Genomic DNA, 16,962 nt, shown 5'->3' with positions numbered 1-16,962 from the left:
TAGAGTTAATAACAACTGAACAGATACTTTTATTTCAGATGTTTTACTGTTAAAAATGGTAAAATGTGAATAATTTTTCCAAAGTAATGTTTAAGAAAAAAAAAATTTAATTTCTGTAGTATTAGCAGAGCAAAATAGCAAGATATCATTATGGATAATTTTATACACGCAGGATTTAGCTAAAATTTTATTCCAGCTGTTCAGCAAGAGCTACTAATTGGATATGGTTTTGTAAAAATAAAAAATGTTAATATTAAAAGCTTTCATTTTTTTTATACCTATTTAAGTATGAAAATTTTATAGGAAACTTTAAATTGTTTTTGATTAAATTAAAACTTGTAAATGTGAACAAGGTTTTTATTAAAGAGTTAAAAGTTGTTAAATATTTAACCAGTGGTTGGAAAAAATCCCTGGTTGAACAAAAACAAAAAGCCAGTGTTGCTAGTTGCTACCCACCTGTGAAAATATTAAAATTACAGCTGTTATTAAATTATTTTAGATTGTTGTTATTATGTTAAGTTCAAAAGATAATCAAATGCTGTAAGTTGTAAAGTTAATTTTTGGCAATTAGCTTTTTAAAAGCTTAGTTAAATTACTTAGTATTTAAATAAATAATAAGATCTTACCGTTAAACTAACTAAATATATATTGATAATAAAATGTTTAAATTTTAGATTAATTGTTTAAGTTACTTTTTAATAATATATTTTATTGATATTTAAAGAAAGGCTGTAAGAGGTTTTAAAACTGTAAGGTTGTTTAAAAAAAATTTAAAAAACAGAACATTTAATTATATCTTATAGTAGTATTTAGTGTAACAAAAGACAAATTTTGCTTAATTTTATACTGTTGTATTTAGATCTACCTAGTAAAAAAAAAATTAACTATGGTGTAGTTATGTTAAGTATTGAATTTTTAGATTTTATTATTTTTAAGTCTAAGAAACTATGTTTGTATTTAAATTGATAATTCTATAATAATTTGAATTTGATTAAAAATAGACAATTAACACAAATGTTGACATATAAATTGATCTTTTATTTTTTATAATTTTTTTTAATAAAGTTTTTTAAATTACAAAAAAAAAAAAAAAGCATTCAGATATTCATATAGTTACATCAGTTAATATAAAAGTAAAGTATGATAAGTATGTATTTTTTATAATTAAAAAAAAAAAAAATTTTTTGTTAATTTACTCATAAAATCTTTAAAAATAGCTGTGATAAGCTATTTGTGTTATATTATTATGTTGAGGTTAAATTAAGTTTTATGTAAAATTAATGTTTTCATAATTATTAACTCAATTCAGTTACATTTCAGGAGAAATCTTTCCTTTATATTTAAAACTTTAAGAAAAACTATTCATACTTGATATTATAACTTCAAACAAACAAACGTTTAGTAATCATTCAGTGATCAGTTATTTGTGAAAATTAGTATTTTGGTAACCCTGATGTGGGTTTATCATTGTTTTAGTATCGAATAAACTTAAATACTAAATATACTTTTGTTCAAAGTCAAAATGTCATGCTTGAGTATTTTTTATCAGTGTGTTTGTAGTTAAACATCGGTTGCCACTTTACCTGGTAACCTGGATAAACCTTGAAAAGTTTGGAATTTGACAATTTAGGCAAAAAAAAAAACCTGGAACTTTAGAAATTTTGAAAAAAACTTGGAGCTTTGAACAAAAAACAATAAAAAACCTGGAATTTTAAACAAATTTTACATGATAAGTAGAAATTATAATTTAACATATTAATATTTTTTGTTTATCATCAGATATTTTTTTATTCAACAACATTTTTAAAGTTGCTTTACAGTATTTTTTCAATGATGTTATATTATTTAACACATTTTCTTGCCTTAAACTTAATTTAAAACTGTAGGAAGACTTAAACATGTGTAGTTTAAAAAACCTGGAGGAAATTTTAACACCTAGATAAATATTTGAAATAACCATTGCAACCCTGTATCTATTAAATTCACTTTGATTTTGAAAATGTAGTAATTATGTTTAGTAAAATATAACGTACAGTTTTGTTGTATTTTCCTTGCAATTACCATAAAGCTAAAATTTTCAACACAAACACAACAAATTTTAAAGCATTTTATAGTCAATTAACTGTTGTTTTCGTTAGTTTTAGTTGTTTAATTAGTTAGAAGGTAGATCGATTTTTGTACTGAATATTTGTAATGTACAATATTACGTCATACTGTTTTTTGTTTTTTTGCATAACTTTTGTATCTTTGTTTAGTACAGTGCTTTGTATTTTGAATTTAACTGGCTGATGATCAAAGCTTTATGAAAAATAAAAGCTTTGTGAAACATATGTTCCAGAAATTTTAAAATTGCCATTTGAATAAATTAAAAATATATATATGTATATATATTGCAATACAATACTTTTATGGTTTTTGTAATTATATAAAAGTCTTTTAACAGTTTATTAAGACTTTTTTCGTACACTATAAATATTTTAACACATATCAAAAGTTTCAAAAACCATTTAGAGTTGGTGTTTCATTACGTAAATTAAAGAAAATATCTTATCTTTATATAATACTGTATAGGGGTATTTTAAATAAATATTTCTGAATAGTTAATTGCTATAAAAAACTTTAAAGCAGTAATATAAACTACCAAAAAAATGTTATTGAAATCTTTAAGTAATGTTGTAGAAATTATAAAAAATATACTATAAACTTGGAAAAAAAAGCTACAATCCGAGATGTTTTTGTCATAATTTATCATTAAAATGTAATAAACCAAATCTTTTTCCTTATTAAGTATAAATTTCTTAAGCAAAGCAGCTTAAAATGTAGTAGTTAAGTTTACTACAGTAATATGAGATAATGTATTTTAAAGTAATAAAATGTTTAAACTTTACAGAAAAGCTGCTTGTAGAAGAGGATAAAGTTGTATTATCAATGAAAACTAACAAGGTTTTATTAGATGAAATCGAAGAAAATAAAATATACAGTTTTGCAAAAACAAAAATCGGTATTAATAACTGCTTAGTGAATTTTTGTTTATCAAACATTTTTAAACTTTCAAGTTTGTCAAAAGAGTTGCTGTTCCTATTGAGCGCTGCTTTTCAACTGTTGCAGCATCTAGCAATTTCTTAAACCTGGAATTTTTTTTAGTCAGCAAAATACCTTCTAGCAGTGGATTGAACATTGATTCAGAACTGCAAGTATTTGATACCGCGCATAGCTGGTTGTGTCATAACATAAATGAACGTAGAAAAAATGCTGAATACATTTTTTCTAAAGTCCGACTTCCGCTATTATCAGCTTCGGCACTAAAACTAGTTTTAGAAAAAGTTTTGTCATTTAGAATTAATGAAGAATATTTTAGTAGTATTGAAGCAAACACAATAAATAGAAGTTGCTTAAACGCAACAAACTACATCATTAAAAGAAGGTACTGCAAGCAAACTAATTTTGGTATAATAGTTTGTGGAGGGTTCAATGACTACTATGCTCTAAATGAAGTGAAATATTTTCATGCAAACAATCTTAGAGAACCAAGCAATCTGCCACAAATGAAAGAAGACCGAAGCAATTTTGGATCAGTTTGTATTAAAGGTGAAATTTATATATTTGGTGGCATCGTTGACCGAAGAGCAGTAATGTCGGTTGAAAAGTATTCTCCTTTTACTAATACTTGGAAAAATGTTTGTGATATGTATGATGATCGCATTTTTTCTTCTTGCTCATTTTTGAATAGTGCTTATGTTATAGGAGGTTCTATCATGACATCAGATACAGCAGCTTGCATAAAATTTTGCACAGCAAACCTTCAATGGAAAGAAATTTGTGAAATGGGCGAACCAAGAAGTTACTCATCAGCCACCGTATTTGAAGGAAGGATTGTCGTATCTGGCGGGTTTAACAACAATGGTGTACTAAACACTGTTGAAGCATACGACCATGTTGCTGATTCGTGGTCAGTTATGCCAAACATGATTGAGAGAAGAAGTCGTCACAAATCAGTTGCAGTGAAAAACAAACTTTTTGTACTTGGTGGTGGAAGTTACGATTATGAGGTTTTCGATTTGTTTACTGATAAGTTTACATGCTTAAATGTACTTCAACAAGGCTTTGAAGACCGTTTTAGGCAACCTAACGAAATGATCACAATTGGTAGCAAGAATTTTGTCTTCTGCCACTCAAGCTATGTCTTTATTTACGACCTTGAAAACGATGAGTGGTCAAAGGAAACTTGTGAAGCAACAAAATATAAAGCTTATTTTTCATGCACTAAACTACCTTTTAATAAACTTTAAATAAACAGTTATGCTAAAATCTAGTTTGAAAACAGCAAAGGCATTGTTTTATTTATTTTTTCTTTAGTTTTTTATTATTAATTCTATTAACTTTGTAGTTTGTGTTATTTATAGGTGCTTAAGTTAAAAAGTTTTTAGTTTAATGCTACATTTTAGTAGAGTTTAATTTTAAAACTTGTTATAAACTAATAAAAATCGACAATAAGTTTTTCAGATTATAGGCTTCAACATACAATATTATCGTAAATAAATAAAAAGACAATATGTATTATTATTAATACGATAATACTTATTTTGAAACTAAATATTCACTACTTAGGCTAAACATACACAGTTAAATAACGACAAGAATTAAAAAGTTAAAAGATTATTTAAAATATGTTTAAGCAGTAATAAATAAAGGCACTAAGTATAAAAATAGCTAAACTATACAAAACAGTAAAAATATTTAAGTTGACTAAAACCTAAGTTTTGTAAAATATAAACATGTACTTGTTAACCTTGGTACGAACCAGGTTTATAAATTTCTTTCCTAGCTCGCTGTACGAAAATAAAAATGTCCTTGAACAAATGCAAGTTGTTGTAAATGAGTGTATGCTTATATTTTAAAAGCTATTCAAGGAAATTATTAGTAGATTATTTTTTAATAATCAAACGATACACAAAGTACATTGCGCTAATTATATATCAGAATTAAATAATGTTTCAAAACACATCAAAACTGAATTAGAATCATAAAATTTTTTATTAAACAATTCTAAAACATTTTATATTAAATCAAAAATTACTACTGTTTTTTTAACAATTTCATAAATTATGATTTATTTTAAAATTATTACGTTTTTAACTTTAACAAATTATTTTTTTAAGTAAAACTAAACTATAAAAGACTTTGCTAAAAACAAATAAAGATTAAGTTTAAACTTATATTCATAATGGTAAGATATTAAGTTAAAATAATTTAACATATTAGTGTAACTGAAAAGTTTTCAACATTTTAACTAACTTAAATATGCACACAAATAGGATACAACTTAATTTAACAATTTTAATAAATTGAACAAATTAAATGTAATTTTTCTATTATGTAATGATAGTCATATGTAGTTTAAAGATATAGCTTAAATGCTTTTATTCTATTTCGGTTATTTTATTTTACTTACTTCTGATATACAAAAGCATTTTAAAAACTAATTTAAAATATGGAAGACTTTATTAAAAAAAAACTTGAGGTAATGTATTTAATTTTCTAAAAAGGCTATTAAGTACGCTAATTTCTTAAAAAAACTATTTAAAAGATATTTCGCATTAAGTAGTAGAGATCTAAAATAACCTCAAATATCAAAATTAAACTTTTCAACGTACGTTTAATAAAATTTCTGTTTGGAAAAGTTATAATTTTTATATACTTTTTATATCCTTGAATATATAACGTCACTAATAAATCTATTTTTTAAAACTTTTCAAATTGTTTCTGCACAATTTCTTTAATAAACTTATTTAGTAAGTTGGAAACATAAAAGAACAAAAAGTTCAATTATATTAAAATTTCATAAACAGTTTATTTTGTAATGCAGATAAGTCAACAAATGCACTGCAACTAATCACGTAAAACGTACCTAAAAGTTTATTTTAACATTTTAAAACATTTATAGCTTGGTCTAAAGTTCAGGTCTAAATATTTATTAATCTAAATGTTTTCTTGTTAAACTTACAAGTAAAATTTTAACTTACAATTTATATTTAAACTCCTAGTTTGAATCAATAAGAGAAAAATCAGAAACGTATATTAAAAAATTTCATTAGTATACAGACATAGTCTTATGCCTGTACTTAGAAATTTTTAAGCCTAGTGCAATTCTAAGTGCAAAACTTTAAACTTATGTTACATTATTAAAATCTATGGATGAATAAGTTTGATTGTGATATTTTGAATTGATTAAAATGATTAAAACTTGTTTGTTTGCTATTGTTTAAATAAATTTTCATATACTATTTTAACCTAATGCAAAATATTATGTTCTTTTTCTGGCTCTTTTTTTTTGTTATTAAAAGAATAAATGTTAAAAGTTAGAAAAGTTTTATATTTAATGTTCTATATTTAAAAAACAAATTTTAAACTGAAAGTGTTTTTTAACTTGTAACTAAGTTTAAATTAACTGGTCATTTAGATAAAAATAAATTTATATTATATGAACATATTAGTATACTTATTACCATTCTTTTAAATTATTCATAAACGCATTTTTTTAAGCCCGAGAAAATAATATAATGGTTTCAATTTATAGTTATAAAAAATCAAACTTTAATTACCCTACGTTGTACTGTTTAGATTTAGTCATTTATACTAAATATTTTCAATAGTAAATCTATAAAAGTCAAATAGAAACAACAAATCAATTATTATAAAGCTTTTAGACTATTTAGTTTTTACAATATTAATGTAAAATAGAAAAGCTTTATTTAAAATTTTGACTAAAGATTTGCTTAAATTAAAATTTTAACTTTGATTTTAGTTTAATTATAAAGCAAATTAACTTTTTCTTGTATTGAGTCAAATTTTCTTCTTTTAAAGTAAAAAAAAAATCTACATTAAAAAAGAAAAAGTATTTTAGTACAAACTTAAAGTTATATTTTACTTATAATTTAGTTATACCTTTTTAAAACTTGTCTCAGCTTTTTATTTCAGTTTATAAAATACAAAGCATTTTCTAAATCTAGTTCTTTTTTTATTTTATAAAAGTTTTATTTTTCATCAAATGTTTTTTAAGTCAAAAATAAAAATATAAACACTATTAAGTACTCTTTGAATTCAGTTAAGTCCGTTAAGTTATTTGATAAATGTCTTTTTTTTCAAATTACTGCGTAATAATATTGAAAAGCAACAAACAGTAACTTACATCACTTTGTATAATATCACCAGAACTACATAAAAAAAAACGTAATTCGTTTCTTTTATTTATAAACATAGATCAGACCTAAGTTTAAAATTAAAATAAATCATTTTAAATTATAAACATTTTTATTAACTATTTATTAAAAAAGATCAAATAAGTTAGTAAATAAATATGCTAGTTACTAAAAAGTTATTATAACTATAATTTTATTATAAACCACGTTTTAAACATGTTTTTGATATTTAAATTTTAAAAATATTATAAATATAATTAAAAACTTTTTGTTAAAAGTATTAAAAAAAAACTTAAGATCTATTATATCTAACAAAAAAAACATGTTTTTACATAAATTAGATTATATGGCGACCGCAAACAAATTTCAACTCATGTTTTTGTCAAGCTTTCTGTGTCAATTAACAGCATAATGATTTTTGTAACACCAACAAATCTTTAGATACTACATAGTTACTTTGTAACTTTCGTGAAATCAATTTACGTTACTTTATAAAAGTAATCAACTTTTGTGTTTAATAACTTAAGTAATACAAAATAAAAATTATTTATGAACTACATACATGAAAACTTTAAACAATCAAAATTGTTGTGTCAAACTTAAAACTAAAACTATGAAGAATTTAACTGAGTTTTTAAATTACAAATAGTTAATTGAGATTTGTTCATAAGTAAAAAAATTTGCGGAACTTTTAACTTTATTGACTTTGTGCAAGATAATTGTATTTCATAGGTCAACAAATTATGATTTTTTAAAGTAGTAACACTTTTTTATAAGTTTATAACTTATAAACTAGTACAATATCTTATTGTATTCTAGCTTCAATTTTTAGTGAAAAAAACTGATATTTGAGAGTTGTATTTTTATTAATAAACTATGTACGAAAATAGTTTACTTCAATATCATAAAAACCAATAAAAATCAGTTACAATAGTTTTGAATGATTTAGAAAAGTTCTATTTTATAAATACTTATCTGTAACTATAAAATTTTAGGTCAGCTTAAAATAGGTAAAACTCTAATAAAAATATTAAGAAAACTAAGCTTTTATTTTATTTTATTTTAAGTAAACTAACGTGAAATGACTTATGTCTAAAACTTGAATAATTAAATTTTAACATAAAAAAGTTTTAAAATAAGAAATAATTAAAAAATGAAAATTTAATAAACAAAAAAAAAACAATTTATGAAAAAAAAAACTTGATTAATTTTAAAAACCACAAATACTCGATTACAGCAGTTTGTACGTATTTCAAGCTAGTTTAACAAATTCAAGTTTTTTATCTATAGATTAATTTGTAAACTTAGATTAAATCTGAGTTTAAGTATTATTATTTTCTACACTTTTATAAGTTGATGATTTTTTACTTATCTCACTAAAATAGCTTAAGACTTTTTCATTTGGCTTTAATAGTTTAATAGTTTTAGCTATTTATTTTACTTCAGTTTCGTTTTTAATAAATATTATTAAATTATAATGAATACTTTGCAGAGCTCTATATATATATATATTTACTAATATTTAGTATAGACTAAACTTTGATTATAAAAAACTACTATTATTTTAAACAAAATACGTGCTAGGATTAAATCTTTTGATCTTTATTTGGTTCTTAAAAGTTTTGATGTATTATTTTTTAAAAATAACAAAGCGGTTCTTAAACTTTAAAAAGTACTAATAAATCTGTATAACTAAAACTACCCTAATAAATCCGATAAAAAATTACAAACATTTACAAATGTTATGTATAGATATTTTTAAATACCAGAATATAGCATATGCTCAGTAAAAGTTTATTTACTTTTACGATTTTTGTATTCATGACACAGTTATTTAAATATAAGGAAGTATGATGATTTGGTTTAAGTATTAAGGATAAAATTTAATTTAATATTTTCATTTAATATTATAAACATATTAAAACGAAAATAGTACAAGTTTTTTTTATAGTATGACTGTTTTAAATAATATATGATATATATAATAATATAATAAATAGTATGACATAAATTTTTAAACACTTATTTAAAATCTAAAATTTGAAGTTTTTCCAGTAATCTTTTATGATTAAAAAAAGATTTGTATACAACACCGAAAAAAATTAAAAGTTTCAGTAACGAAATAAATACTAGAAGTAGAATCTACTTGTAATTTGTAGTAAAACAACAAAATTTTGATAAAATCGAATCTCTAAAGTTGAGTTACAACAAACAATGTTATATAACAAAAATGTAACCACACATGTATCAATCAATTTAATACTTGTATTTGTTAAGAAACTTTACAGTTTGGCTTAGAAAGATTAGAGAAATTTAAAGAATTATATGCATTTGATTGAAGGTTGTTTTAAATGGTTTATTCAAATAATTGATTTTTATAACTTGTTATTCTGTTAAAGTTTTGTCGTACTATTTGTTTGTTGATTAATTTTTATTTACAAAAAAAGTAAAAAATAATGAGTTGTTGTTTTCCTTACAAAAAAAAAAGATTATATTAAATATAGACGTAGTATATTTAAAGTAATGTACATTATTGTTTTTTGTCAATAAATTCCATTCTTTTTCATAAAAATACTGTTTACACATTGATGTTATTTTTTTAACTTTATTTACTTAATTTATTTTTATCAGATTAAATTAATACATGCACAATTAAATAGCTAGCTAAAACTGCTGATATAAATTTTAGTTATATTTAACTTAAAATACAATATGAAAAAATTTTAAAATGAGATAATTGATACAAAATATTATTTTTAAATTAAAAACTTGCTTATTGCTTTATAGAAATGTAAAAACAGTACAAACGAATTTATTTCATATTTTATTAATGAATCACTTTGGAAAAACAAATAAATTGAAATTTAGCATTGGCGCTAGATCAGGTTTGCAAATTACGACAAATATTTATGTGGTGTGTATTAAAATGGATTCCTGAAAAATAAAAATACATTTGCAATTTTTTAACAATTATTCGCATAACAATTTATTATTTTACTGTTTGTGGTTTTTCAGATTTTGTAGCAAAATATAACTAGGTCTTATATAAAGTAGTATACGTAGTAATGTTTCTGATTTTTATTAGAAAAACAAAAATAAGCTAGTTTAACCTAGTTTTTTTTGACAAGACTAGTCTTTCAAATATCTGATACTTTTTTTAAACGTTTTACTTGTCAGATTATAAATGTTTTCTTAATTCTGTTAGCCCAGATTTAGCCAAAATATTCTGAAAATTTTTTTTTAATAAGTAAAAAGTTAATAACTTTTAGAATTTAACATTTAATATCTTTATTATAATAAGTATAAAACTTCACAAACATTTGATTACTATAGTTTATATATTAAATGCCAGATTTTTTGTCTAACATGAAGCTTTTTGTTTATAAGCCTAGCTCAAGTTTAAGTTTACAAGTTTGTGTTAACTTATAATTTTTTTAAGGTAAGCCGAAAAATTTAGCACTTGTAAGCTTTTTCTTTTAATTCGATTTAAATGATACTAATTGCTTTCACTCAACATATTATTTTTATTGTTACCATACAAATTAAGTTCCGACATTTCAAACTCTTGAAAATATGTTTAAGGCGTCACTTATTAGAAAGTACAGTATGTTTGAAACAAAATAAAATGCAAATATAAAACTTTACCGCTATTTTTTAAAACACTTCGTAGTTCGAATAGTTAAATTTATACGGATATTTATTTTTAAGTTTGATGTAAAGTTTAATAGTCATATTAAATTTATTTATCAAATTCTTATACCGAGCTTTAAAAAAACGAATTTACAAGTTTTTATAATAAATAAAATATCTATTTTTTTATAAAATTAAACACTGAGTCAATCTGCTTACAGTTCAATAACTTGAACAACATGCTTAATTTTGGTTATCCTAGTTTGAAACTAGGCTTTCAAATTAAGATAGAAAAAAGTATAAGAATTATGTATTAGATACGGCATTGAATAAGTAAGAATCTCTGTAATTAAGTATTTCCGGTTAAGCTTTTTTTTGTTTATTTAAACAGTTTTTATAGAAAAATTTTGTTTACGTTTCTGATAACTTTTGAACTTAGACTAACTTTTACTAATACATTAATAACATACAATTTTATCTTGTTAAAAGTTTCAATATAAAATTAAAACGATAAGGTTTTTTTAATAGTCAGAACAATAGATTAAATGTATAAGTTCATGACTAAAACTTTGTTGGTATATTAAGTCCTAAGACAACACTCCTTGAGGGCTTGTTTTACTTTTATTTTGATTTATAAGTACATAACCTAAAACAAGGGCTTTATCAACTATTTTGAAAAACTTCAACAAAATATGAAATATGTTACCAAGTGATAGTGTAATTTTGATTTTTAATTTTTTTTATAAGTTTACTACTTAGTACGACATTTGAGTTATTTGTTTATTCAATGAATTTATAAGGAAATTTTTATGAAAAAATACCAATTCTTTTTCATAGTAATTAAGTAGAAGTAGTTAAATTCGTATGTATAGGTATGTTGAAAGTATTCTAAACAAGTAGAGTCTGTTTTAAGTCACTGTTTGTCGTTTATAAAGTATTCTACAAGTAATCAAATTATAATTAATTCTATTTCTATTAGTTTTTCACTAACTGTTAACTGTTACTTAAACAAAAACACTTTAATTTATGCCTAAATTTTTTAACGTAATTATACTTTCACAATAAAAACTTATATGTATCTTTTTTTGTTTTTATCATCGATTAATGTTTGTACGAGACTTTTTGTATAGTTTTTTTAATAAATTTGGTCAAATTTTTTGTTTACGAATTGAAGTATTTAAAAGGTTTTAAAGATTAATCTATAAAAATAAGCCATATAAGTAGTGTTTTATTAATACCAAAGTATAAAACATGATCCGAATTAAATTATTTAATAACAAACTTAATTATAAATTGTTGGCAAACAAAACTTAAAACAAAATTAAGCCAATACTATTAAAATTACTTTAAGTAGTTTTTTATTTTTATTCTAAAGGTAATTTGATTTTTTTTTAGTAAAGCTATTGTTTGCTTGCATGATAAAGGCATCAGATTTGTTTATTTGCAATGCATATTTAGACAAATTGTTCAATAAATAAGCAATATTTTTGATATGCTCGTTTCGTTGAGGCAAGTATATGCATAGGGATAAGTTTAAAATTTATTTAAAGTAAAAACTTTAAATCAGTTCATTAATGCACAAATAGTTTTGTAGACGTTTTATAAGGGTTTCTTTGAATATTATACAAAAAATGTAAATTTGAGTCATTTGTTTAGGTTTTTTGTTTTTTCATGGCATTTAACACTTTATAAGTTAAAAAGCAGTTTGTTTTTAAACTTAGTTAAAAATTAAAAAAATAATCAATATTGTGTTATGTGTGAGCACTGAAAGAATAAAACTACTGCAAAAGAAAAGATAATTCTTGATTTTTTTGTATGTTTAATTCGTCATAAAATTATGTTGATTTTAAAGGTCTTAAGAAAAGTATAAGTAAAATACATGAAAATAAAAAACTGTTTCTTCTTAATTTTCATATCCACATACTATAATGCACATGTTTTCTTTACAGATTTTGAAAAATTTGATTTTAAGGTATTAGAAATGTTTAACTAAATTAACAACATTTAAACTTTTTTTTTATTTAGTTATAAAATGCAACACCAGTAAACATTCTAAACATTTTTTAAGTACTTTATATAAATTGTACAATAACTAATAAGAAAAATAAACAACCTTTTAAAACTTTAATTAAAGATTTACAAAATTAGTAGTTGATGTTTTTTTCTGTCATAGTCATAAAAATTCTAACTTACTTATAATTGAATTTACGCTTGGTTTTGATATTTCGTAAAGTGATACGCTTTCAACATTTGAAAAGGTCTCTGAGCAACTTTTTGTCACTAGACTTTTTTTTTGTTGATTTTTTGCGCTTTTTACCTGAATGTGAGAGAAAATTCAACTTTACATATCAAAACTGTTAACCATTAAAAAAAGAGCGACTCTAGTTTAGTTGATAAAAATATATTTTTGAATTAGTACATTTATGTTCAGTTTATACAACCACCAAACAAGCAGCTTGAAAAAGAAGTTTCTACAACTAATTAAATTTTAATTAAAATTTACGGCTACTACAGTTTAGCCAAAGACGTCCAAGTAGAATATCTAAAAACGAAATAAGATTAATTTTAGTTAAGAAAACAAACTTAAACCAAGTATTCTCTTTTCAAGCAACAAGTTTGTATTTGGAGATTAGACCATATAAGTTTAAAATACAAGGTCTTGGTTAAAACTTTAGAAGTTAAATTGCTTGCATTGTTAATATTTTTAAAAATGTTTTTTTTTAATCGAATATGCACTATTTTTTTACTTTTGATAGTTTGTATTTTAATATTCACTTCTGCCACTGGACGGCGTTATTTGTCTTTTATTCACTTAAAAAAAAGAAAACTCATATTTACAGTTTTATAATTGTTTATCTTGTCAATATAAGAGAGAGCATCTTGTTTAGTTGATTGTTTTTTAATTTTAGTTTATACAAACAGCAGAAAATCAGCTTGTAAGAATATGTTCTAGAACTAACTATTTGAAATAATTAGATTTAGAAACATAACAATTCCTTTTGTTTCAATTTAGAATTTAGAAAAGAGTGTAAAAACACCATTAGCCTTTTTTAAAGACCTGCTGACTAGTTTTATATAGTTGAGAAAACATTCCATACAAAGCAATATTTAATTAAGTTTAGTTACATGTGACAAGTTTAATTATTAAATAAATTACCTAAATAACAAAAATTAAATTAAATACAATCTTGTTCTCTGCCATTATTGTCTGTTTTTACAAAGTCGAATTTTAAGTTAACAAATTTAATTTTTGTTATTAATGTTGGAAACCTTGAATGTTTCAAGTTTTATAAAAAGTTATATTTGAAATAAGCTATCAACAATAAACACCTTGCTTAAAAAATATTTTAGTTGTTTACCAAAATATGCATTTTGACTGTTACCTTTTTCATATTATTTTGATTATAAAAAAATGTTCGTTTATTAATTGTTAGTCAATAATAATACTATTTTCTTAATTTTCTACTCTCTAAATAACTATCGTGTTGTTAAGATATGTACAATAACTAAATTCAAATTTTAGAATTACCTATTTTAATATTTTGTACTTAACTTTGAGAAGTAGTCTAAAAAGTTTGATTTTATTAAAGCTAATATCAAACTGTTTAAAAAACTAAAAATTTAATTAATTTATATCTTATAAACAAGAAAGTTTAAATGCTCAATTTATTTTAATAACACCCATTTGTAATAATAATAATGCAAAAAAAACAAACTTAAATATTTTTAGGTCTAGCTTAAATATTTTATTTCATATAGTACTAGTTTTTTATTGAAAACAATTTTTTTCTATTACATTTAGTACTGTTATTTCAAATTAAATTCGTCCTTATTAGTTTTAATTAATAATATATACAACTTAATACTTTTACCTAAATATTGATTGAGTATTCAAACCGAAAAAAATTGTTTCTAAAAATTCTTATCAGTTGTTGAGATATTTTTTTAAATATTAGAAATTAAAGTTTTTGTATAATGAATTAAGTTTAAATAATTTTTTCTTATAATTAAGAAAAAAAGTTTTAAATAAGTTTTTATTAACTTAACATTTAATAAAAATCTAATAAAAATCATTCCGATACTAATTTGCTATAAAGTTTTATATTTATTATAATGAGTATAACTTTTTCACGTAATATTGAAAAACACAAACAATAACTCAATATAGTTTTTATAAATTATTATGCTATTATCTCAATTAATCACAAGTTTGAAAAGTTAGTTTATAAACCTTAATTAAACTTAAGTTAAAATGTAATTGAAACGCTACTCAAACACTGAAAATACTCAATAGGATTTTTAAGTACAAAGAAACAAATTTATACCTGCGTATTTAACTCTACATATTGAAGATTTGTTTAAAAAAGTATTTCAGAGATTGAAAGTATTAAAAATTTTACAATTTTTTTGTTTTTAAGTTTTATAATAGAACACTAGATGAAATTATATTATGAATATTATTAACACCTTAAAAATCAATGCTCAATAATAAAAATTCAATATACAAATTAAGATAATTGTTTATCATTAAAAAAAAAATGTTTGCATACTAATTTCAACAGTTTCTTTTATTTAAGTTTGGTTTTACTTTGCAGAACAAAGTCTATGTATAAATAGTTTATGCAAATTTGATAAAACGTAATAAAAGTTTTTATAACCTCGCAAATTACAGCTGCCCTCAAAAAATAAATTGATATTAATAACTTTTTATAAGTCAAAGTGTTTGTAATCGAATGTTTGTGATAATTTATACTATGTTGATGTAAACAGTTTTACAGAAATCAATTAATGTTAAAATACTTACTGGATATTTGATAAATTTTGAGTTTGAAGGAAGGTTTGTTTAACGGAAACTTTTAAACATTTATTAATTGTATGTGTTTTAAGCTTGTCATAAAACATAAACTAAAAAATGTTTTTTATACCATAAACCTTTAACTATGGTTAAAAACGAAAATTTTCTATCAGTAATATTTCTGTTTATTACTTCTATTTAGATAGTAAATAATATTCTTCAGACCGTTCACCGTAAAACACAACTTATAGTTAAAATTTACTTAAGTAGTTATAATGTTTTTCAACAATTTAAACATTAGACTTGTTTTTAGTTTTACTGAAAAATTAAAAACTTATAAACTTAAATGTTGAAATAAAAAAAAAACATTTAAAAAAACTTAATCTATACAGAAAGAAAGAATTTGATAAAATTTTAGCCTTATTTAGTTAAAAGCCATTTTGTTTAATTTTCAACTTATTTATGTTGGTTACGCTTTAATTCAGTTAATTGATTAAATGGTATGTTTTTGTAACATATATTGTTTGTGTTTAATCTTAATTTATTGTTTCAATTATAGTTTCCCTGACGAAAATTGATGAAATATGTTTTAAAAGAAAAAACTTGAGTCTTTTTATTTATTCAATAAAATTTTTTCCTTACTTTTGTTTTTCTACGTAACACCATTTATTAAACGCTGTTGGTTGTTGCTGTTTAGTCAATTGTTTTTTAAGCATGTTATATACTTAAAACAACAATTGAAAAGAATAAAAAAAACAGTTTAGTAATATTAATAGTTATTAACATATTTTACTATAAACATATTAGTTTAAGACTAAGTAAAGACAAATAAGTTAGGTTTGTTTTTGCTTCCTTTGTAGATAGTGCTAACTAATAAACTTGTATCAAACTGTTCTAAACAACATTGAAGTAACTAAAACCATTTTATAATGAACTAACATTTAAATGACATCCGTAAACAGTTAGAACTTAAAATTTTACAAGTTTTTCAAAGTTTCAATTATCGCTTAATAATTTATATAACCTTTAAGTTAACTTTTTACTTTAAGTTAAATCAACAAGTATTTTTTGTTGCAAAATTGATTATTTGCATGATGGTGCGAAGCATCTCAAAATATTTGTTGATGAAGGCCATTATAAATACTGGTTAAAAATGCTTTCTATCTAAAGTTTTAGTCAAATCAAAACTTAAAGCATTAGATATTAAACTAAATTTTAATAGTATTTTAATTTAAAAATGCAATAACCATTATTGTATATACCTTGTAACAGTTAGCACTATTCTTTTCTTTCTTTTCTATCAAAGTTAAAAACGCTTAAATTTAGTAAAGCGTAATT

The sequence above is a fragment of the Thalia democratica genome, chromosome 5 (genome assembly GCF_965202585.1).
Source record: "Thalia democratica chromosome 5, ktThaDemo2.hap1.1, whole genome shotgun sequence".
NCBI lineage: Eukaryota > Metazoa > Chordata > Thaliacea > Salpida > Salpidae > Thalia > Thalia democratica.
Note: the sequence above shows the minus strand (reverse complement) of the source record.